The sequence below is a fragment of the Macaca thibetana genome, chromosome 19 (assembly GCF_024542745.1).
Source record: "Macaca thibetana thibetana isolate TM-01 chromosome 19, ASM2454274v1, whole genome shotgun sequence".
In the NCBI taxonomy this organism is placed as follows: domain Eukaryota; kingdom Metazoa; phylum Chordata; class Mammalia; order Primates; family Cercopithecidae; genus Macaca; species Macaca thibetana.
Genome location: NC_065596.1, coordinates 33,998,362 through 34,022,981, shown reverse-complemented (window position 1 = coordinate 34,022,981; position 24,620 = coordinate 33,998,362). Strand labels below are relative to the sequence as shown.

Sequence of the window (24,620 nt, the reverse complement as noted above, 5' to 3'; positions counted from 1 at the left end):
GTTCGAGACCAGCCTGGTAAACATGATGAAACCCCATCTGCTAAAAAAATACAAAAATTAGCCGAGCATGGTGGTGCACGCCTATAATCCCAGCTACTCAGGATGCTGAGGCAGAAGAATTGCTTGAATCTGGGAGGTGGAGGTTGCAGTGAGCTGAGATGGTGCCACTGCACTTCAGCCCGGGCAACAGAGTGAGTGAGACTCTGTATCAAAAAAAAGAAAAAAAAAAAAAGCAGGATGGGGTCAGGAGCTAAGGAGTCTGGGCAGCCTCTAAAAGCTGGGAAAAGCCTGAAAGAGAATTCCTCCTAGAGCCTCCAAAAAGCAACATAGTCTTCAACTTGTTGGTTTTAGCCCAGTGAGACCCACTTTAGACTTCTGACTTCTAGGACTTAAGATGCCACCCCCTGATGTTGAATGACCTTTCACTGTGTCTCAGCAATACAGTTGTCTTAGTCCGTTTTGGCGCTATAATAGCTGCTATTACAGGCATGAGCCACTGCGCCCGGCATATTTTCCTAATAACATTTTCTTTTCTCTAGCTTACTTTATTGTAGGAGTATTGCATATAACACATATACCATTCTTTATATGTGTTAATCGACTTTATGTAATCAATAAGGCTTCCATTCAACAGTAGGCTAGTAAATATTTAGGGAGTCAAAAGTTAAACGTGGAGTTTTGACTGCATGGTGGGTTGTTGCCCCAGCTCCATGTTGTTCAAGGGTCAACTGTATGTATATCAGACAAAATAGAATTTCAGTCAAAAGCTATAAGAAAAGCCAAAGAAAGTCATTATAGAATTATAAAGGGATCAATTAATGAAGAAAATGTATCAATTGTAAATACGTATGTACCCAACATCGGATCAGGTAAATATATAAAGCACACATTACAAGATCTGAAGGGACAAATAGACTGCAATACAATAACAGAAGGGGACTTCAAATCCTACTTTCAACAAAGGACAACTTATTCAGCAGAAAATCAATAAGGAAACACTGGAATTGAATTTTACTTTAGACCAAACGGACCTATCAGATGTATACAGAGCATCGCACCCAACAGCAGCAGAATACATATTCTTCTCCATTCTTCTCCAGCACACATGAAACATTCTCCAAGACAGATAACATATTAGGCCAAATAACAGGCCTTAAGAAATTTAAGGCAACTGAAATCCTATCGAGCATCTTTTTCAATCAAGTGGTATTAAGCTAGAAATCAATAACAGGAGGAATTTAGGTAAATTCACAAATATGTGGAAATTAAACAACATGATAATAAGTACCAGTAGGTCAAGGAAGAAATTAAAAGTTTAATTTAAAAATATTTTGAAATAAATGCAAAAGGAAACAACATGCCAAATCTTGAGAAACACAGGAAAAGCAGTTCTAAGAGGGAAGTTTATAGCAATAAACACCTACATTAAGGAAGGAGAAAGACCTTAAACAAACATTACTTCTCAAGAACCTGAAAAAGAACAAATGAAGCTCATAGTTAATGAAAGGAAGAATAAAAGTTGGAGTAAAAATAAATGGAGACTAGAGAAACAATATGGGAAGATTAACTAAACTAAGAGTTGATTTTTTGAAAAGATAAACAACATTGAAAAAACCATGAGACTTTCAAAGACAAAAAAGGGAAGACTCGAAATCAATGAAACCAGAAATGAAAATGGAGACAGCTCATACCACAGAAATACGAAGAATCATGAGACTACAATGAACAATTAGATGCCAAAAAAATTGGATAACCTAGAAGATTAATTCCTAGAAACACACGACCTACCAAGATGGAATCATGAAGAAACAGAAAAATCTGATCAGTAATGAGTAAAAAGATTGAATCAGTAATACAGAATCTCTGATCAAAGAACAGCCTAGGACTTGATGATGGCTTCATTGCTGTATTCTACCAAATATTCACAAAATGCCACTTCTGAAACTCTTCCAAAAAGTTATAGAGGAAGGAATACTCCCAATTTGCTGCAGTATTATTCACAATACCCAAGGGGAAAACAAAAAAAAGAATCAACCTACATGTTAATCAGTAGCGGAATGGGTAAAGCAAATGTGGTATATATCACAATTAAATACTATTCAGTCTTAAAAACCAAGAAAATCCAGTCATTTGTGATAACATGGGTGAACCTAGAGGACATTATATTAAGTGAAATAAGCCAGGCATAGAAAGGTCCACCTGCATTATCTCACCTATTTAAGTGTCAAAAAGCTCAACTCATATAAGTGAAGAGTGGAATGATGGCCACCAGTGGCTGGACAGGGGTGGGAACAGGGAGATGAACGGCTACAAAGGCTAGAGAGGAGGAATAAATTCTGCATATCTATTTTACAACCTGGTGACTATAATGAAATACAATGTGTATTTGAAAATTGCTGAGAGATGTTAAATGTTCTAATCGCAAAAATAACTAGTAAGGTGAAGGATGTGTTATTCACTTTGGTTTCATCACTCCATAATGCAAACATGTATCAAAACATAATGTTGTACATAATAAGCACATAATTTGTTATCTATTGAATAAAAATAAAAAAGGATGTCATTTTAATAAACAAAACAACAATAATCCAAATAAATAAAAGGAAAAATACAGAACTATATGTGGCCCATAAATCACAATATTTAATGCCAAACCTTTTACAGAAAAAATTTGCCAACTCCGTCCTAGATCCAGAACTCATATTCAAAATCAAACCACATTGCTTCTCACTGTGCACGCAAAACAAGTGGGGAAAAAAAAAAACTCTGAAGCTGTCGGCTTCAAAGAAAACCTAGTACACAGAACAAATTTCAATGTATTGATTACTTGGAAAACATTTATACCTTTGATGACACAGAAGTTTGCTCAAACTCCACTCTTACAAGCCTCACAAAGCTGACAACCTTGTCACATAGTCAAACCGTCTACTTTCTGGCTGTGATATGAAAATCAGGCCTAGGGAAAAGACTAAAGATAGGTGGTGTTTGATTCCACTTAAAAAATGAATCCTTAGCCGGGCGCGGTGGCTCACGCCTGTAATTCCAGCACTTTGGGAGGCCGAGGCGGGCGGATCACAAGGTCAGGAGATCGAGATCACGGTGAAACCCCGTCTCTACTAAAAATACAAAAAATTAGCCGGGCGCGGTGGCGGGCGCCTGTAGTCCCAGCTACTCAGGAGGCTGAGGCAGGAGAATGGCGTGAACCCGGGAGGCGGAGCTTGCAGTGAGCCGAGACCGCGCCACTGCACTCCAGCCTGGGCAACAGAGCGAGACTCCCTCTCAAAAAAAAAAAAAAAAAAAAAAAAAATGAATCCTTTCCTCAGCAAACCACATTCTAATATCAAGCACTAATGTTAAGCTCCTGGAGGTACTTTTCTATATCATCAGATTCTTAGAAGAGCAGGGCACACAGAAAGAGCTACACAGTTTGCCAAAGGGGCACGTGAATAACATTCAGAAGAGAGACTTGGTCAATGGGGAGTACATTGAGGGATATCCCTGTATGAAACCCCCACAGCTCTTTGGAAAGGATGACTGGGATAAGTTGTTATAGTGAGAATATTTAGGGGCAAGGAAAGTAGTCGTGGCTTATAAACACTAATCGCTTAACTCACTTGAACCTTGATTTTAAGATGGGTAAATGATTCTTCCTCTCAAGGGGTGCTTTTTCGGAAGGATGTTGGTTTAGGGGAAAGAGGAGGATAAGAAGGAGAAGCTAGGGTCTACACTGTATTAACAGGTTGTAGATTGTGTAGCTGTCCTCCCTGTATATGGATGGTCACCCTGCATGGGTCCCATTGCCGCCAAGATACTTGCACACCTGTCACAACTATGGGGACAGAGCAGGCACATCAATCTCACACACGCCCATGCAAGTGCGTCTTCTACTCACACATCAGGCCCCGGGTACCTTTGCTGATGTCAACGCACATGTACACATAGACACGTATTTCCACATGTGCTGGAGCACTGACTGGCAAAAATGGCCAAAATGCCAAGTGATGCTTGTACATACCGACAGTTGTTTTGAGGTTGCTTCCTTTTACGTCTGAGGGGAGTGTGAATTTTACTTCTGAACTTGTCCTTCAAGCCATGATGGCCCAGCAGAGAAGCATTAATTCACCTTACCCTATTGGTCTTCCCTTTGCATCAAACATTCTTGGAAAAATAACAAGTCATAAAACAAATTGTATTTACCCACACATGGAACCTGTGAATTCAGAATTAATTGGTTGTAACTCAACATCCGTGGGCTTGGATATTTGCCCCGTCTAAATCTCAAGTTGAGCGGTCACCCCCAGTGCTGGAGGTGGGGCCTGGTGGGAGGTGTTTGGGTCATGGAGGCAGATCCCTCATGGCTTGGTGCTGTCTTGGCCATGGTGAGTGAGTTCTTGCAAAATCTGGTCATTTAAAAGTACATGGTACCCCCCTGCACCTCCCGCCACCGCTGTGTCCCAACCTTACCCCTCCTTTTGCTATGTGGGACATGCCTGCTCCCACTTCACCTTCCAAGTAAAGTGGAGTAAAAGCTCCTGAGGCCTCCCTAGAAGCCAAGCGGATGCCAGATGTTGATGCTTCCTTATCAGTCTTCAGAACCACGAGCCAATATAATCTTTATAAATGACCCAGTCTCAGGGATTTCTTGATAGCAATGTAAGAATGGCCCACCCGAGTGGGTGCTGTCAGAATGATGTTCCCTTCCTAGCACCTCTCAGGGCATAGCACCTGGAATTCTCCACAATCCCTGATCACAGGCTGCCCTGAGCTGCTTCTATTCAGTTTCCCCCCCGGCTGGGTTATAAACAACATACAGGTAGCAGCTGTGTCCTTTTAGTTATTCTCTCATTTTTTGTGCTAATATCAGAGTTTGGTGTACTGCAGACACTTAAAAAGTCTGATTTTGACTCAAAAGTCTGGTCTTCAAAATTTATCTGAAGGACACAACTACAGTCATTCACAAGTGTTTGTGCAAGAATATTCAGGAAATTTTTATCTGTGAATTTTCTTTAGAATAGAGATAAAGATTCACACGCAGTTGTAAGAGATGATACAGTGAGAGAGATCCTGTTTACCTTTTACCTGATTTACACCAGTGATGGTTGAACTACAGTATAATACCACAACTAGGACACTGTCACTGATGCAATCAATTGATATTATTCCACTTCTCCAGAGAATCATTTTTTTTTTAATTTACTCTGTCCTCTACTGTCAGATTTGTTTTTTTTTTTTTTTAGACAGAGTCTCGCTCTGTTGCCCAGGCTGGAGTGCAGTGGCATGCTCGGCTCACTTCAAGCTCCACCTCCCGGGTTCACGCCATTCTCCTGCCTCAGCCTCCCGAGTAGCTGGGACTACTGGCGCCCGCCACCTCGCCCGGCTAATTTTTGTATTTTTAGTAGAGACGGGGTTTCACCGCGTTAGCCAGGATGGTCTCGATCTCCTGACCTCGTGATCCGCCCGCCTCGGCCTCCCAAAGTGCTGCGATTACAGGCATGAGCCTGTAATCATGAATGCTAACTAAAAATAACTTTCCAAGCCTGATGTTAAGCATGAATTTATTTTAATCAGCAAAATTAGCAAAAACGATTCTAAGACACATAAGAAGAAAATGTTCCCTCTTTCCCAGCAACTAGGGAAATAGAGACATGATTCTGCATCAGAAATCAAGTTTAAAGAATCTAATCTGAGAAGAGATACCAAATTGAGAATATTAGCAAAAGACTGAATCATGTGTTCTACGTCATATGGGACTTATGTAATTATTTCAAATTATTGCCATCTTAGTAATTTCATGTATTTGGATTTCATATATCTTGGATTTGTTACTTGTACATATAATCATGGAAATGTTACTTGTAATAGTATATATTTGGAAGGCATTAGACGTCACTGATTATCATTCTCTGTCAAAGAAACATTAAAATCATTGAAAATCTAATTCTCAAAGGCTCTCTTTCTTTCTTTTTTTATTTTTTATTTTTTTGAGACAAAGTCTGGCTCTGTTGCCCAGGCTGGACTGCGGTGGCGCGATCTCGGCTCACTGCAACCTCTGTCTCCCAGGTTCACACCATTCTCCTGCCTCAGCCTCTCGAGTAGCTGGGACTACAGGCGCCCGCCACCATGCCCGGCTAATTTTTTGTATTTTTAGTAGAAACGGGGTTTCACCGTGTTTGCCAGGATGGTCTCGATCTCCTGACCTTGTGATCCGCCCGCCTCGGCCTCCCAAAGTACTGGGATTACATGTGTGAGCCACCGCGCCCGGCCTCTTTCTTTATAATCTGCTGTCATGGGATTAGTTTGAAATGGTGTATCTCTAATCCTATAAGGTGTAAATATGTGAGGCTTTTCAAAGCAAGAGAAAGATAACTGGTCTGCCTCTCTCTTCCCCACATGTACACAAATGTAATGTGACCCATGGCTGAGTTGGATTTCTTTCACAAACTAAGATTTAAAGTGTCTTTAACTCATTTACATGATCAATTAGCAGGATTTAATGCTCCAGAAACACACACACACACACACACGTGTTTAGTGGGGGAGTGGGAGACAGGACACATACCTAGAAAATGTTAACAGTAAGTATATCTGGATGGTACAGTTAGGAGTAGTTTTGAGTGTCTTCTTTATGAGCTCCTAGAGGACTAATTTTTTTATACCAGGCCTGCGTTAATTGCATTATAAGAAATATAACTTGCTGGGCGCAGTGGCTCATGCCTGTAATCCCAGCACTTTGGGAGGCCAAGGCAGGCAGATCGTGAGGTCAGGAGTTTGAGACCAGCCTGACCAACATGGTGAAACCCTGTCTCTGCTAAAAATACAAAAATTAGCCAGATGTCGTGGCATGTGCCTGTAATCCCAGCTACTCAGGAGGCTGGGGCAGGAGAATCACTTGAACCCAGGAGGTGGAGGTTGCAGTGAGAGCCAAGATTGTGCCACTGCACTCCAGCCTAAGTGACAGAGTGAGATGCCATCTGGAAAAAAAAAAAAAAAAGAAATATAACTTAAGGAAGTTCTAAATTAAAAAAAATGATTACTCAAGGTAAAAAAATCAGTTATGAAGGTGCTGGTACTTTGCAGTTATTAATAAATGTTTGAATGGATAGGCTTGTGGTAAGCAGAATAAGTGTATCTCATAAATGTCCGCACCCTAATTCATGAATGCAGGAATATGTGGTGTGGCACGACAAGGGAAATTTCAGTTGCAGCTGGACTGAAGTTGCTAATCAGCTAACGGTAAGACAGGGAGATTATCCTGAATTGTGCCAGTGGGCCCAATGTAACCACAGGGTATTAGAAGTAGATGAGGGGGGTCAGAAGAAGAGAAAGAGGTGAGGACAGAGGCAGAGATGAAGTGAGGTGATGTGAGAATGACTTGTCCTTGCTGGCTTTGGTGATGCAGAGTTGGGTTGGAAGCCAAGGAGTGCCAGCCTCTAAAAGCCAGGAAAGGAAGGAAAGAAAATGCCTCCTAGAGTCTCCAAAAAGCAAAACAGCCTTTACATCTCGGTTTTTTTTTTTTTTTTTTTTTGAGACGGAGTCTCGCTTTGTCGCCCAGGCTGGAGTGCAGTGGCCGGATCTCAGCTCACTGCAAGCTCCGCCTCCCAGGTTTACGCCATTCTCCTGCCTCAGCCTCCCGAGTAGCTGGGACTACAGACGCCCGCCACCTTGCCCGGCTAGTTTTTTGTATTTTTTAGTAGAGACGGGGTTTCACTGTGTTAGCCAGGATGGTCTCGATCTCCTGACCTCGTGATCCGCCCGTCTCGGCCTCCCAAAGTGCTGGGATTACAGGCTTGAGCCACCGTGCCCGGCTACATCTCGGTTTTAGCCCTGTGAGACCTACTTGACTTCTGATGGCTTAAGATAAATTTTGCTGTTTTCAACTACTAAATCTGTGATGGTTTAATTGTTACAGCAGCAGAAAGAAACTTACGGTAAGCCTAATACTGGAAAAACAAAGTGATTGATGCAAATGTCACCTCCCTGATTGTGAACGTCCTTTCACTGTGTCTTGGCAATCCTTATGGAATGAGGCAGAAGCAGTTCTAAAAGGGAAGTTTAAAGGAGAAAACATCTACATTAAAAAAGAAAGACCTCAAACACCCTAACATCACACCGAAAGGAACTAGTAAAAGAAGATCAAACTAAGCCTAAAAAAGAACAAAGTTAATAATTAAGGTAAAAGCAGAAATAAGAGTAGGATAAAAATAGAAAAACATCAATGCAACTAAGAGTGGATTTTTTTTTTTTTTTTTTTTTTTTTGAGGCGGAGTCTGGCTCTCTTGCCCATGCTGGAGTGCAGTGGCCGGATCTCAGCTCACTGCAAGCTCCGCCTCCCGGGTTCACGCCATTCTCCTGCCTCAGCCTCCCGAGTAGCTGGGACTACAGGCGCCCGCCACCTCGCCCGGCTAGTTTTTTGTATTTTTTAGTAGAGACGGGGTTTCACCGTGTTAGCCAGGATGGTCTCGATCTCCTGACCTCGTGATCTGCCCGTCTCGGCCTCCCAAAGTGCTGGGATTACAGGCTTGAGCCACCGCGCCCGGCCAAGAGTGGATTTTTGAAAATATAAACAATTCACAAATGTTTAACTAGACTAACAGTGAAAGAATGAGAGAATGTTCAAATAAAAATATTGGAAATAAGAGACATTACCATTCATACCACAGAAAAACACAGGACCACAGGAGATTACTATGAAAATTTCTACACCAAAAAATTGAATAATGTAGAATAAATGAATAAATTCCTAGTAATATACAATCTACCAAGATTGAATGATGAAGAAATACAAAATCTGAACACACTAACAACAGGTAAGGAGGTTGAATAAGCAATAAAATATCTCCCATGAAAGACCAGAACCTGATGCCCTCACTGGTGAATTCTACCAAACATTCGAAAACCTAATACAATGCTTCTCAAACTCTTCCAGAAAATTCAGGAGAAGGGATTATCTCCAAGCTCATTTTATAAGACCAGCATGACCAAACCAAACAAGGACACTGCAAGACAAGAAAAATCACTGGCCAATACCTTTGATAAACATAAAAGCAAAAATCCTCGGCAAAATACTAGCAAACTGAACTCAGTAGCATATAAAAAGGATCATTCACCATGATCAAGTGAGATTTATCCCAGGAATGCAAGTATGGTTCAACATATACATATCTATAAATCTGATATAGCACATTAACAGAATGAAGGATAAAATCCATATGATCATCACAATAGATGCAGAAAAAGCATCTGAAAAAATTCAACAGCCTTTCCTAATAAAAACTCTCAACAGATTAGGTATTGAGGAATGTACCTCAATATAATAAATGTGATATAACACAAGCACATAGCTAACATCATAATCAATGGTGAAAAGTTGAAATATCAGGAACAAGACGAAGATTCCCACTCTTACCACTTCTAATCAATGTAGTACTAGAAGCCTTAGGCAGAGGAATTAGGAAAGAAAAAGAAATAAAAGCCAATCAAATAGGAAGTGAAGAAGTTAAACTGTGCCTGTTTGTAGATGACATGATCTTATTCATATAGAAAACCCTAAAAGCTCCACCAAAAAATGATTAGAAATAATAAATGAATTCAGTAAAGTAGTAGTACGCAACATCAACATTAAAAAAATCAATAGTATCCCTTACAAAATCAATGTGCAAAAATCACAAGCATTCCTATACACCAATAACAGAGAGCCAAATCATGAGTAAACTCCCATTCACAATTGCTACATAGAGAATAAAATACCTAGGAATCCAACTTACAAGGGATGTGAAGGACCTCTTCAAGGAGAACTACAAACCACCACTCAACGAAATAAAAGAGGGCACAAACAAATGGAAGAACGTTCCATGCTCATGGACAGGAGAATCAATATCATGAAAATGGCCATACTGCCCATGGTAATTTATAGATTCAATGCCCTCCCCATCAAGCTACCAATGACTTTCTTCATAGAATTGGAAAAAACTACTTTCAAGTTCATATGGAACCAAAAAAGAGCCCGCATTGCCAAGACAATCCTAGGCAAAAGAACAAAGCTGGAGGCATCACACTACCTGACTTCAAACTATACTCCAAGGCTATTGTAACCAAAACAGCATGGTACTGGTACCAAAACAGAGATATAGACCAATGGAACAGAACAGAGGCCTCAGAAATAACATCACACATCTACAGCCATCTGATCTTTGACAAACCTGAGAAAAACAAGAAATGGGGAAAGGATTCCCTATTTAATATATGGTGCTGGGAAAACTGACTAGCCATAAGTAGAAAGCTGAAACTGGATCCCTTCCTTACACCTAATACAAAAATTAATTCAAGATGGATTAAAGACTTAAATGTTAGACCTAAAACCATAAAAACCCTAGAAGAAAACCTAGGCAATACCATTCAGGACATAGGCATGGGCAAGGACTTCAGGACTAAAACACAAAAAGCAATGGCAACAAAAGCCAAAATAGACAAATGGGATCTAATTAAACTAAAGAGCTTCTGCACAGCAAAAGAAACTACCATCAGAGGGAACAGGCAACCTACAGAATGGGAGAAAAATTTTGCAATCTACCCATCTGACAAAGGGCTAATAGCCAGAATCTACAAAGAACTCAAACAATTTACAAGAAAAAAACAACCCCATCAAAAAGTGTGCCAAGGATATGAACAGACACTTCTCAAAAGAAGACATCTATGCAGCCAACAGACACATGAAAAAATGCTCATCATTGCTGGTCATTGGAGAAATGCAAATCAAAACCACAATGAGATACCATTGCATGCCAGTTAGAATGGCAATCATTAAAAAGTCAGGAAACACAGATGCTGGAGAGGATGTGGAGAAATAGGAATGCTTTTACACTGTTGGTGGGAGTGTAAATTAGTTCAACCATTGTGGAAGACAGTGTGGCGATTCCTCAAGGATCTAGAACTAGAAATACCATTTGACCCAGCAATCCCATTACTGGGTATATACCCAAAAGATTATAAATCATGCTAATACAAAGACACATTCACACGTATGTTTACTGCGGCACTATTCACAATAACAAAGACTTAGAACCAACCCAAATGTCCATCAATGATAGACTAGATTAAGAAAATGTAGCACATATACACCATGGAATACTATGCAGCCATAAAAAAGGACGAGTTCATGCCCTTTCCGGGGACATGGATGAAGGTGTCCCTCAGAAACCATCATTCTGAGCAAACTATCACAAGGACAGAAAACCAAATACCGCATGTTCTCACTCATAGGTGGGAATTGAACAATGAGATCATTGGACACAGGGCGGGGAATATCACACACCCTCCTTTTGGACAGTGGGGGCTGAGGGAGGGATAGCATTAAGAGAAATACTTAACGTAAATGATGAGTTGATGGGTGCAGCAAACTAACATGGCACATGTATACTTATGTATCAAACCTGCATGTTGCGCACATGTACCCTAGAACTTAAAGTATATAAAAAAAAAATCAATAGTATCCCTATACACTAACAACTATTTGAAAAAGAAATCGAGGCTGGGCATGGTGGCTAATAGACAAATGAATTGCATCAAATTAAAAAACTTCTGCACAGCAGAGCAATCAACAGAGTGAAGAGAGAACCTATGGATTAGAAGGAAATATTTGCAAACCATACATCTGATAAGCAGTTAATATTCATGATATATAAGAAACTCACATAACTCAAGAGTGTGAAAAAAAATGTGATTAAAAATTGGGACAAAGGCAGGGCATGGTGGCTCACACCTGTAATCCCAGGACTTTGGGAGGCTGAGATGGGAAGATAACTTGAAGTCAGGAGTTCGAGACCAGCCTGGCCAACATGATGAAACCCCATCTCTACTAAAAATACAAAAATTAGCCGGGCATGGTGGCGGGTGCCTATAATCCCAACTACTTGGGAGGCTGAGGCAGGAGAATAGCTGGAACTTGGGAGGTAGAGGTTCCAGTGAGCTGAGATCATGCCATTGCACTCCAGCCTGGGGGTCAAGGGCAAAACTCCATCCCAAAAGAAGAAGAAGAAAAAAAATATATATATAGAGTATATTTGAAAATTGCTAAGAGAATAGAGTTTACATGTTCTCATGACAGAAATAATTACTGAGGGGATGGATACGTTCATCAGCCTGATTTACTCATCTCATAATACATACAAATATCGAAACGTGTACACAATAAATACAATTTGTATTTGCCAATTATATAAAAATTTTAAAAAACATGTCAAAAAAATAAATACTACAATAATAAAAAATAAACAAAAGACCAAAGATATCTGGTGTTTCCTTCCACCCAAAAATAAATCCCTTCCTGACCAAACCACACTGGAATATAAAGTGCTAGAATTAATCTCTTCTATACCATCAGATTCTTAGACAATTTGTAGACACTTTAGAAGAGGGTGGGTCAATGGAGAATACACGGAGGAATGACCTCCACAGCCCTGTCCCTCCCTTGGGGAAGAATTAGTGGGATAAATGGCTATTTGGGAAGATAAGGGCCCAGGAAAAGTAAATAGTCTTAAGTTGTATAAACACAAATCACTGAATGAACAAAAAGGTAACTCACCTGAAACTTGACTTTAGGACGGATACAGTTCGTCTTCCTCCTCCGGGATGCTTTTCCTGAAGGCAAGTTGGCCCAAGGGGAAAAGGAAGATAAGAATGAGACACCAGGACCTTTCTGGATCACAAGCTACGTTAGAAAATAGCGAACACGTCCGGGCGCGGTGGCTCACGCCTATAATCCCAGAACTTTGGGAGGCCGAGGGGGCGCGGATAATGAGGTCAAGAGATGGAGACCATCCTTGCCAACATGGTGAAACCCCGTCTCTACTAAAAATACGGAAATTAGCTGGGTGTGGTGGCCTGCGCCTGTGGTCCCAGCTACTTGGGAGGCTGAGGCAGGAGAATCGCTTGAATCTGGGAGCCAAGATCGCACCACTGCACTCCAGCCTGGGCCACAGAGCAAGACTATGTCTCAAAAAAAAAAAAAAAAAAAAAAAAAAAAAAACAGGGCACACCTGTCCCCAGACCACAGTTAAAATCAATCAGAAATAAGAGAGCACAGGCATCTGAGTTTTTCAGAGAAATGCTGGAAAACTCTAGGAATTGGGGTTCTGAAACACGGAGCTGCCCCTCTCACCGCCTCCCATGTCAGGTACCTCTTTCTTCCCCAAAAGGAATTCTATTCCCGAGGTTACTTCCTCTTGTCGTCCAGGTAGGGTGCATGGAGAGCACTTCTGGCTCCAAAATTGTCATCTCGTGACTACTTGTGAAGCCTTCTTCTTGGTCATTTTCACAACAGCGTCGAGGCTCTCACGTCACTTTGCAACCACTGCTCCCTAGCAGGTACCACGTGGCTGGAAGGCAAAGGCACAGGAAGCCACGGAGACACTAGAAAGACACGGTCGCACACACCTGTGCTCACTCAAAAGGCTATGCATCCAGGCCCGATCCCAACCCGTCACAGCTACACACTCGCTGGTCCTTTCACACCCACGAACGCTCACACCAGAGGGACACTGCCTGACCCGGTCAACCCGACAGAAGTGCAAAGGCACATTTCAGAGACACGGAGACCCGTCCTGGCCGTGTCACCCCTGCAGAGCCCACCAGCATTGACCTCGCACTGAGCGGAGGTGCAGAGACACAGCCCGGCTGCGTCACCCCTACAGATGCCCTTACAGCCCGGCGCTATGGCCCTCATAGACGTCCACACACACCTGTGTCACAGTTTAAGGGGACAGAGCCCAGCCGCGTCAACCCTGCATGCATCACAGCTACGGGAAAGGGGCTTGTTCGCATTACCCCCACAGATAAAGACAATTATCTCAGTCACTGGGCCACGGCGGGGCCCCCGCCAGGCAGCCTCTCCCTCATTCACACACACATACACACACACTCCCACTTCCCTGCCCGCCGCTCCCGAAGCCTCAGGCTGAAGCTTTTTCATTTTAGGGCCTCCTCGTCCCGAGTGGCTCCCTCACCGCCATTCCCCGCGGAACTCTGCCCTGGCTTCCTCCTGGGAGGCAAATAGCTCCCGGCTCGAGGCCTAACCACACCCAGAACATCAGGAGGTGAAACAAAGTCTCAGGCGCAGGTGGGATATGGTCCTAGCAAAACCATTTTTCTTTTCTTTTCTTTTCTTTTTTTGAGACGGAGTCTGGCTCTGTCACCCAGGCTGGAGTGCAGTGGTGCGACCTCAGCTCACTGCAAGCTCCGCCTTCCGGGTTCACGCCATTCTCGTGCCTCAGCCTCCCGAGCAGCTGGGACTACAGGCGCCCGCCACCGCGCCCGGTTAATGTTTTGTCTTTTTTAGTAGAGACGGGGTTTCACCGGGTTAGCCAGGATGGTCTCGATCTCCTGACCTCGTGATCCGCCTGCCTCGGCCTCCCAAAGTGCTGGGATTACAGGCGTGAGCCACCGCGCCTGGCCCAAAACCATTTTTAAATATCCCGCGAGCATGAAGCACGCCTCTCAGCCCGGCCACCTGGCTCGCTCCTCATTGGACTGTGCCCCAAGGCCCTCTGGGAAATGTGGTCCGTAACCAGAGAAGCTTCGACGTAGCTGGAAGGGCGCCCGTCAGTGTTTCCCAGCATGCAACTCTACACGGTCCTAATAGAGACGTGACCCAGAGGCCTCGGGGAAATGTAGTCCGTAACCCGGGAATCCACAGAGTTGGAAGCGGCCGTCAGGGTTTCCCAGCATGTAACTCTACGCGGCCCTAAAGACGGGGTGCCTTGAGGGCTTCTAGGAGATGTAGCCCATAACCCGGGAATCGACGTATCTGGAAAGGCGCCCATCAGTGTTTCCCAGCATGCAACTGCACACGGCCCTAATGGAGCCATGCCCCAGAGACCTCTGGGAAATGCCCACTGCCCTGGAATCCTCAGCGCTTGAAGCGCTGCTCTCAGAATGCACTTCGTCGGTGTTTCCTTCCACTGTTAGAGCAGCTGCTCCCCATAGACTTCTGGGGAAGAGTATTTCAGACTGGGAGAATCTTCAAATGCTGGAAGTCCTGTCGGCCTTCTCTCCCCCTGAAATTTTGCTTGTCCTAAGGCGCACCACAAAAAATTCCTGGGAAAAGTGGTTCAGGCTCTGGGAGACTACAGTTCTAATTGCTTACAACTTGCATTTGGGATCCGTCCACAGGGAAGGCGTGTCCCCGCGTCCTGCTGGGAAGGAAATGTAGTCTGAAACGACCAGAAATCACGCCTGTAACAGCGCTTTGGGAGGCTGAGGCAGGTATATCACCTGAGGTCAGGAGTTGGAGACCCTCCTGCCCAACATAGTGAAATCCCATCGCTACTAAAAATGCAAAAATTAGCCAGGCATGGTGGTGTGTGCCTGTAATCCCAGCTACTTGGGAGTCTGAGGGAGATAGCTTGAACCTGGGAGGCAGAGGTTGCAGTGAGCCGAGATCGCGCCACTGCACTCCAGCCTGGGCGACAAGAGCAAAACTCTGTCTCAAAATAGTAATAATACACCCAGAAAGCTTAAAAGCTCTGATTTGGGAAAAGTTCAAAAATTTCCCAGCACGCAACACGGCCCTCCTTCAAAAAGAGCTGTGCCTCCAGAGGGTTCTTGGAAATACAGCCACAAGCTGGAAATGCCTCTAGAAAGTGTTAGGTAGGGTATTCACGCGTGAGATTTTGGGGACGTTTCAGCACTGCCCTTCCCCCCCCCCCCCAAGTAGATTGGGGAGCTCCAGGCGCGTGTGTAGGGACCTTGAGTAGGTCCCACGGGAGTGACCCAGTCCTGACCGGGTCTGTGTCAAGGCTGTCTCTGTCTAAGGGCAGGCCTTTGCGTTTTTTCTGATGTTCTCCCAGGCTTGAGAGCACCGCCTGGCTCTTGGAATGCCTCTGTGAGTGTTATCTTGGTATGGGCGGGAGGGGCCTGGGCTGTATGGCTTGCTGCCCGGTAGGATATTGACAAGATGTTCTTAGGATCAGGCGGTTTGGCCCTTTTTCCGGTGGGATGTCATCAGGGTGTTCCTTGGACCTTTGCCCAGAAAGATATGATAGAGATGGTTTTTTAGTTGGTCCTTTTCCTGGTAGGATATGATGAGAATATTTCTTTAATTGGGTCTTTGTCCGCCTTGTAGTCAGGTCGATAGGCAGGATGTTTCTCACTGCCCGAACCCCTGTGAAATGTTTCACTTTGACCAAGGTCTGTGAAAGAGCAGGAGGCTTACAAAATGGTGCAATTTAGACTAACACTGGGGTGGGAGGTGCTTTGTCCTCAAAAATATATGCTGTTGTTGGGAGAGAACCATTGGTGGGTGTGACTGGATTTGTGATTGTGTGGACTCATCAGGGAGCCTCCTGGAGTTGAGGAAAGGGAGGGCGCCTGTGAGGTTTTTGGCCATGATTATGACATGGATGAGATTGTATGTTTCTATGAATGTGTGGGTAAGACTACTGTATAAGTCACCCTTGACATAAGTAACTCCATCTTAGAAAAAGACTCCATCTTGTATTCCACAGGGCACTTTGCCAACAAGGACAAGATGTTTTGATTAATAAATAAATAATAAAGACTGCATCCAATCAGATAAGGGCATAAACAAGCACATTCTTCCACCATCTGTCCTCCCCAGAGGACTCTGTGGCCATAAAAGGAGGAGTGGCTTGAAATAATCATCTTAACTGACAACCATCCTGCTGTCATTTGTGATGAGCACTTGGCATCTGCTGCTGAAGCCTCAAAGACTTCTCCTTGTGAAACCAATGGGCCTGCCCAGCCCTGACCAAGAGATTCTTTTTGTCTTTGTTCCTCTCCCTAGATTGACTTGTTAACCCTTTCTCCTATCTCTTTTCTCTTGGTGTTAAACATTACTTTGTTTATTGTGAAATGTTTAATCTATAACATTTATATATATTGATTAAGTACACTACTATGTATGGTTTGCAATATTGACTGACTCGTGAAGTGTCTTGAACCTGTGTGCTTACGGCTCTGACTAGCAAGTGAAGGGGCAGTACCAAAAAGAATTGCTCGTCAGGGTTCTCCAGAGAGACAGAACTAATAGGATATGTGTCTATACGAAAGGGAGTTTATTAGGGAGAATTGGCTTACATGATCACAAGGCCAAGTCCCATGACAGGCCATCTGCAAGCTGAAGAAAAAAGAAGCCAGTAGTGGCTCGGTCCAAGTCCAAAAGCCTCAGAAGCAAGAGAGCCAACTGTGCAGCCTTTGGCCTGTGGCCAGAGGCTACACAGCCCCCGGCAAACCATCATTGTAAGTCTAAGAGTCCAAAGACCAAAGAACCTGGAATCTGATGTCCAAGGGCAGGAGAAGTGGAAGGAAGCATCCAGCACAGGAGAAAGATGAAAGCCAGAAGACTCAGCAAGCAAAGGTATCCCACCTTCTTCTACCTTCTATGTTCTACCCGAGCTGGCAGCCAATTGGATGGTGTCCACCAACATCAAGGGTGGGTCTTCCTCTCTCCATCCACTGACTCAAGCGTCAGTCTCCTCTGGCAACACCCGCACAGACACACCCAGAAACCTTTACCAGCTGCCTAGGCTTCCTTCAATCCAAGCAAGTTTCCACTTAATATTAACCATCACATGCCTCTTTGGGAACTCCAGGCAGCTCATGGCTTTTGTGATTGAAATAGCATCAATCAAAGCCTGACACTGTGGAAAGATACAAATGTGTGTGGACCTGGTTATCTCTGGACCATTGGTGGTTTGCTGGGGGCTCAGGTCTTTGGCCACAGGCTGAAGGCTGCACTGTTGGCTTCCTTGCTTCTGAGGCTTTTGGACTCGGACCGAGCCACCACTGGCTTCTTTCTTCCTCAGCTTGCAGATGGGTTATCATGGGACTTTGCCTTGTGATTGTGTGAGCAAATTCTCCCTAAAAAATTAGAGATAAACCAAATCTCAGCAGATTTGAACCTGCTTAGGGAGAGTGAGGACATAAACAGTCTCCTGGTCTGGGCTGAGTCATCTGTTGATCTTGCAAGGAAGAATCTTTGATGTGGGTAGAAACTTTGGCAGCAGATGTCAAGTGCTTATGACAAATGACAGCAGGACGGTTGGCAGTTAAGATGGCCATTTTGAGCTGCTGAAGCCCAGCTTCTTTTATGGCCAGAGTCCTCTGGGGAGGACTGATAGTGGAAGAATGTGCTTGTTTATGTCCTTATCTGCTTGGATGCAGTCCTTATTATTTATTTACTAAGCAAAACATCTTGTCCCTGTTGGCAAAGTGACCCATGAAATGTAAGATGGAGTCTTTTTCTAAGATGGAGTTACTTATGTCAAGGATGCTCCGTACAACTACTAACAGCTCTACAACTATTATACAAATCTATACAACAACTGTTTTCATTTTGATGGTTGTGCTATTGTGCGCATTTTCTAGTGGTTTTATAGAGCTCTGTTGGAGGATTTGTCCAATGGCATTGCAAGTCATTACTGTCTGTGATGATCTTAGCCCACTCTACCACGTGTGCCTGTGGAATTATATCTCTGTGAGTGTGTCGTTGTGAACACAAGCCCGGTCTCATCTGAAATAAAGTGAATAATGCTGTTTCTTTTGAGAACATCAAATTTGTTACAATTTGGCATACAAATTCTCAATTTATCTGGCACTAAAGTAGAGATTTCATGTTGAATCAATATATTGTATTTTTATGGAGAAGTGTGTAAGTCAACACAACCTGTTTTTTAATCTTTAAATAAGAAAGAAGATAAAAAAGATGTCACTTTAATCCGACATAAGCAACAAAAAAGCAGCAGCTGCTTTGTCTCTTTCGCAAGTTGTAAGGAGTTAGCTTCCATTTTCCTGTGCCGTTTAGGGGCCTGGATAACTAGGTTTAAAAAGCTCTGGGCTACGCATTTAACTTTCCTCTTGGACATAGGTTTAGGGCCTAGAATCAGGAAGTCAGGGACCCTCCTGGATGTTAGGTGAGGCATCTTGATCTTTTCATTCTCTGAACAAGAAAGGTTGACTCAGAAAACATAAGTATTATGTTTAAGAGTCTTCAGTGTATCCTTCAGAAACTACTTGCTTTTTTTTAAAACCATAGGCAATTAATACTTTTTTTTTTTTTGAGATGGAGTCTCATTCTGTTGTCCAGGCCAGAGTGCAGTGGCGCAATCTCGGCTCACTGCAATCTCTGCCTGCCAGATTCAAATGATTCTCCTGCCTCAGCCTCCTGAGTAGCTGGGATTACAGGCATGCATCACCACACCCAGCTAATTTTTGTATTTTTAGTAGAGGCAGGGTTTCACCATGTTGGCCAGGCTGGTCTCGAACTCCTGACCTCAGGTGATCCGCCCACCTCGGCCTCCCAAAGTGCTGGGGTTATGGGTGTGAGCCACCACGCCTGGCCCAATAAATATATATTTTAATGAGCAGTCTAAAATGCAAAACTAGCCTGCCACATCTTAGTAAGGACCTGGATTCTGAAGCCTCCTTAGAAATGAAGAAATGAATATCATGCAATATTTCTCTTTCGGTGTCTTCCTTATTTCTCTTGGCATGACATCTACCAGCTTTTTTCCTGTTGTCACAAATGGCAGGATTTCTGTGTTTTCATGGCTGAATAACATTTTAATGTGTATATATCACATTTTCTTTACCCTTTTGTCCTTTGAAGGAAATTTAGGTTGTTTCCATGTCTTGGTCATGGTGAATAATACTGCGGTGAACATGAAGGTGGATATAGAAGGGGTTTAAAAGGAGCTTCAAAAGAAGTCAGTGCAGCCAGGCGCAGCGGCTCATGCCTGTAATCCCAGCACTTTGGGAGGCCGAGGCAGGCGGATCACCTGAGGTCGGGAGTTCGAGACCAGCCTGACCAACATAGAGAAGCCCCATCTGTACTAAAAATACAAAATTAGCTGAATGTGGTGGCGCATGCTTGTAATCCCAGCTACTCAGAAGGCTGAGACAGGAGAATTGCTTGAACTCGGAAGGTGGAGGTTGCAATGAGCCGAGATCGCGCCATTGCATTCCAGCCTTGGCAACAAGAACAAAACTCCATCTAAAAAAAAAAAAAAAAGTCAGTGCTCTACACTGAACGAAGGATGGAGGGTGATGGAAATGCCCCCATGTTAATATGACTCAAATGCTGCTGTCTTACTGAAGTTTGGTACTTTCTGTGGGATAGATAATTTTCACTTTGTTCTGTGGCTTTGGTAAATTTCAGAAGTCTAAAATGATTGATTTTAGTGACTTTGCTAGTATTTTCATCATTTTGCCGCGGAGACTTGGTTTCTTGTGGTTTGCATTCATCAATGTCAGAAGCTGATCTCTCTATTCAATCTTGCAGTTTTAAGTATTGCATTGAACAGTCACATAACAGAACGTTGAGCAGGAGAACTAAATTTCTAATGTAGTCAGAATGGCAGGCACTAAATGAATTATTTTACAATAAGCCTGTGTCCTTGTTATGAACTGTTCAGTGGAGAAGTTTGAAGTCTATAAACTTGTAATAAATGTGGCCTGTAAGAACTACAAATACTGGAAAGCTTCTCTGAGGATGTAATTTCTAATTTGATGAATAAAACATTCTCTTTAATTAACTTGGCAAGGAGAAGGCTTTGGCTGGGCGCGGTGGCTCCCGCCTGTAATCCTAGCACTTTGGGAGGCCAAGGCAGGCGGATCATGAGGTCAGGAGATCGAGACCATCCTGGCTAACACGGTGAAACCCTGTCTCTACTAAAAAAATACAAAAAATTAGCCGGGCATGGTGGTGGGCGCCTGTATTCCCAGCTACTCAGGAGGCTGAGGCAGGAGCATGGCATGAACCCGGGAGGCGCAGCTTGCAGTGAGCTGAGATCACACGACTGCACTCCAGCCTGGGCGACAGAGCGAGACTCCGTCTCAAGAAAAAAAAAAAAAAAAAAAAAAAAAAAGGAGATGGCTTCAATAAAAAGAAAAACAACTATGCCTGGGGCGGAGCTGGCGTGGAAATAAGATGGCGGACATTGGACATCATTGAAGGCCTGGTGATGTGGTTTTAGTCCATGTGCCAAGAGCAAAAAGTTATTTAAAATACATTAGTTAGGGCTGGGTGTGGTGGCTTACACCTGTAATCCCAGTACTTTGGGAGGCCAAGGCGGGTAGATCACCTGAGGTCAGGAGTTCAAGACCAGCCTGACCGATATGGTGAAACCCCATCTCTACAAAAATACAAAAAAATTTGCTGGGTGTGGTAGTGTGTTTCTGTAATCCCAGCAACTCGGGAGGCTGACGCGGCAGAATCCCTTGAACCTGGGAGGCAGAGGTTGTAGTGAGCTGAGATCACACCACTGCACTGCAGCCTGGGACAACGGAGCAGGACTCCCGTTCTCAAAAAAAAAAAAAAAAAAAAAAAAAGAGAAAAAATATATTAGTTATTGGAGAATATCAGCATATATAAATGTGTTTTCAGGCAAAAATCACAATAACCTGGATACAGACACATGGAAATATGTTAGGAAGTTTTTTTTTTTTTTGAGACGGAGTCTCACTCTGTCGCCCGGGCTGGAGTGCGGTGGCGCAATCTCCACTCACTGCAAGCTCCGCTTCCCGGGTTCACGCCATTCTCCTGCCTCAACCTCCCGTGTGGCTGGGACTACAGGCGCCCGCCACCGCACCCGGCTAATTTTTGTATTTTTAGTAGAGACGGGGTTTCACCGTGTTAGTCAGGATGGTCTCGATCTCCGGACCTCGTGATCCGCCCATCTCGGCCTCCCAAAGTGCTGGGATTACAGGCATGAGCTACCGTGCCCGGCCAGGAAGTTTTTTAAGGTGTTCAGGAGGGAGCTGTGAAATATAACTTAGTGATATTGGGGCATGATAATGGGAGAAAATATGTTAAACCATGTATACCCTACCTGTGATTAGGAGTTTATATCCAAAATATATAAGGAACACCCACAACTCAAAAGCAAATATGGTCATAGTAGTAACCCTATTAAAAATGAGCAAAGGGGCTGGGCCTGGTGGCTTACGTCTGTAATCCCAGCACTTTGGGAGGCCGAGCAAAGTGGATCACCTGAGGTCGGGAGTTTGAGACCAGCCTGGCCAACATGGTGAAACCTCATCTCTACTGAAATACAAAAATTAGCTGGGTGTGGTGGCTAATCACATCTCCCTGGGAGGTGGAGTTGCACTGAGCCGAGATCGTGCCATTGCACTCCAGCCTGGGCAACAGAGTGAGAGAGTGAGAGTACATCTCAAAAAAAAAAAAAAAAAAAGAGGTGGGGGGGGCGCGCCTGAATAGACTAATCATCAGGAAATGTGAATGAAAATCGCAGTGAGGTATCACTTCCCATGTCTGAGGATTGCTGGTATTAAAAAGACAAAAGAAATGAGGATGTGGAGGAAAAAAAAAATACCCCTGTACACTGTTGTTGGGACAGTCAGTTGGCAGAGCAATTATTTCTTAAACAATTATAAAAAGCATCGAGTTGCCTCACAAGTTATAATCTAACTTTACTCAAAACAATATGAGAATTAAAATTCTTTTTAATTTAAAAAATCAAAATGGCCATACAATCCAGCAATCCCACCTCTGAGTGTGTATCTGAAGGAAATGAGTGTTTCCAAGAGATATCTGCGCCCCCACGCTTGCTGCAGTGTTACTCACATGAGCCAAGGCACGTCACCATGTGAGTGTCCTTCATGATGCACGGATGAAGACGCTGTGAGACAGACAGATTTCTCAGCGGCTGAGAGGGTTTTAGAGCTCCTGACACCCAGAGAGGAATTGGGGACCGAAGAGGATGCAGCTTTTCATTACCAAAGCTGAGGAGGTACGGAGGGGAGAGGAGAGGTCAGTGGGGCTCACCTCCAGGCGCCTGCTGAGACTCCAGAGCAGGGTCCGTGGGAACGAGTCTGATGTTTCTCAACCACGTGCTTCCTTAGCAGAGAACTGTCTAGATCAGCGGTTCCCAGCGTTTTTGGCACCAGGGACTGGTTTCGTGGAGGGCAGTTTTTTCACAGACAGGGGAATGGTTTCAGGATTAACCTGTTCCGCCTGAGATCATCGATTCTCATAAAGAGGATGCCACGCAGATGCCTCGCATGCGCCGTGCACAGTAGGGTTCCCACTCCTCTGGGATGCAGTGGCGCTGCTGATCTCACAGGAGGCGAGCTCAGGTGGCCAGGCTCTCTCACCCACTGCTCACCTCTGGCTGTGCGGTCCAGTTCCCAACAGGCCACCCACAGGGACCGGTCCGCAGCCCAGGGGTGGGATCCCTGGTCTGGATTAGTGCAGCTTGACTTCGGAAAAGAAAGAAAAACCCTCTGATGTGGGCACAGCAGTCACATCAGGCAGACCCATGATTCCCGCCTTAAGAGCTCCCCGCGGGCCCTCACTGGGTGAGGGCAGTAAGCAGCCCAGGTCCTGCTCCCCAGGGGACCACCGGCCACCACTTCAGAAAAGCCAGGGGATCTCCCTGCACTCTAGGTCTGAGGCCATTTGTGAAGACGTAGCTCAGGTGCAGATTCAGCAGGCACAGTCCCCGCGGACCCCAGGGCAGCTTTCTGGGCTCACCCAGCTCCGGGGCCTCCGTGCACCATGGTGCAGACCTTCTAGGCCTCGGCCACCCAGGCACCTGTGTCTTCTCTGCTGAGGGGGGCTCCTCCCAGCCCCACTGGCTGGTCCCTGGGGCACATCTCTGGATGAAGGAGAAGCCCAGAGCTCCTCCCAGGACGGAGACAGGCCCGCCTCTTCCCCGGACAGGAGATAACGGACCTTGTCGGTGGATGAGATTGGGCTTGAGATGGGGTGTCCCGCCCTGTCCAGCAGTAGGTGCTGCTCTGAGAGTCACAACAAAGACCTGCCCCTTCTCAGATTCCTCCAGATGCCCAGCAGGGACGACTTTAGACACACGGTGTTAATATATGTTAGATCCTGGGGAAAGAAAATAGGAAAATAACTTGAACGATATACTCAGAATGGTGAACTCTGTGTTTCATTGAGGATGAACGTTACTATTCAGTTTCATGTGAGATATTTGCTGTCTTTTGGATGTCTCCTGAGAGTCACGCATTTCTGTAGAATCACAACAAATATTACGGTGTAATCATCCATATGTGTTTGTATATTATAAAGTACAGCAAAAATTAATATCTATATTTGTATACTTCTACTTTAATTCAGAAAGGACTCTGTCTTCAGTCTCTCACCTGCGGGTCATGCACGACTCACACCCACAAACCTGAAATGCATCTTTATTGAGAAAAGTTTATCTTTTTGCACTTGATGATATCATAGCAAAACCATCTCATTGTTTGATTTTTATTTGTTTTATATATAAACTGAGTCAAGATGTATTAAATGCTTATTGATTATATTTATTTAGTTTTTGGTTGACTCATATTATTTGCTTGGATTTAAACTTTCTTCTATTTTATAGTTTTAATTTAGCCTATTTTACTATAGGGTGTTAAATCGAACATACATATTGTCACTTGCTTTACATATTGTTATGTTTTATGTATTTTCCTATTTTCATTTTACACGGTGATCATGCAATCTTTTACCACATAAATGTATATATTTTGATGTGGGGAATATAAAAGTAATTGGGTATTGTTTTGTCTTTTCCTTATAATTTCCATATTGTATAGTATGAGATAAATGTTAATATTTTCTAAGTATTTTA

At 43.9% G+C, this 24,620-nt stretch overlaps 1 long non-coding RNA gene across 1 annotated transcript; it reads right to left on the bottom strand.

Moving 5' to 3' along the window:
• Positions 1–22,459: 22,459 nt before the first annotated feature.
• LOC126943086 (uncharacterized) lies at positions 22,460–24,091 on the bottom strand. Its single transcript, XR_007721699.1, has 2 exons — positions 22,799–24,091; positions 22,460–22,652 (listed from the first exon to the last, which is right to left on the bottom strand). It is a non-coding gene; the product is annotated as an uncharacterized LOC126943086 (long non-coding RNA).
• Between the last annotated feature and the right edge of the window lie 529 nt (positions 24,092–24,620).